Source organism: Macrobrachium nipponense, chromosome 40, assembly GCF_015104395.2.
Source record: "Macrobrachium nipponense isolate FS-2020 chromosome 40, ASM1510439v2, whole genome shotgun sequence".
Lineage (NCBI taxonomy): Eukaryota > Metazoa > Arthropoda > Malacostraca > Decapoda > Palaemonidae > Macrobrachium > Macrobrachium nipponense.
In genome coordinates, this window is record NC_061101.1 from 2,450,339 (window position 1) to 2,451,553 (window position 1,215).

A 1,215-nucleotide genomic window follows, 5' to 3' on the forward strand; every position below is an offset into this window, starting at 1 on the left:
CTATTTTTTACTTATATAGAATTCAATTCTAAGATTTATAATATACATTTCTGGTACTTAAATAGTAGAGAATATTTTATTTATACGAATTTATAATGAAAATCTACCACTTTAAGATTATAGGTTTTCGTTCGTACAAAGAGAGTTTGGGAAGTGCCTTAGGCATTTCCTTTATCTCAATTAAGAATGAATCTTAAAGTTTTGCAGCAAGTCTATTTGTACCATTGTAATACTTGAAACTCTAAAAGATATTGATTATATGCCTCAAATACTTATTAATTTACCCACGTCTGTTTCTGTTGTCTTCTATAATTGCTAATTTGCCATTTTATTTCGCTTAAAAAGACGTAACCAATTACCTATACTCTGTTTTTTTCCATCTGTCCACCCGTCAGTGGTGTTTGTGTATGGTAACACTGCGTCCTGGGCTTTCGATAGTTATGCTATGTGTAAGTTTTAGGTAAATAAAAGGATATCTGGGTGTACATTTGCAACTGAAAGTGTTTTAATAATTTTTTGTATGCGAATTACACCATTAATATTCGAATAGGATATTATTATAATTGTTGAATGTAAGCTGAATGTAACTATCTGAAACCCGGGACGCAGTGTTACCATACGTAAACACCACAGGCGGGTGAACAGATGGAAAAAAAACCGAGTATAGTCATTTGGAAGCCCTGAAAGAGACTGTGAAATGTATATATAACTTCTAGTATTAAAAAAAATTACGAGCCATTAAAAGTATAAGGTTTATCTGATAGCCTCTACTGTCACTCAAGTTTCAGCAGAGGTGGAGATCGGTAATGAATATTTACTTAGTTACTTGAGCATTATTATAAAGGTTCTGCGGACACCGGGGCAGTTTTTAAAGTCCCTGAATAATTATAGTGGTTAACATGGCAAGTCATGACAGGTAAGAATCTACTCTAATCTTAATTCCATGGGCACTGAAAAACTATTAGTTTAAGGTACCTATAGATATACATATGCACACACAATTATTTTTGTAGCATTTAATGTTGCAGAGAAACAAATCCGCTCTTGTATGGGTGCGAATATATTTAAAAATAAATTTCTACAAGGAGCTTTTTGGGAATCTTTCAAATGTATATTTGTTGACCCATATATGACTGTGGATTTGTGTCTCCATTTCTAGGCTAATGATTCTGTGTATTTTTCTTTTATTTATTTATTGTTGTTTTCGCGGTTTTC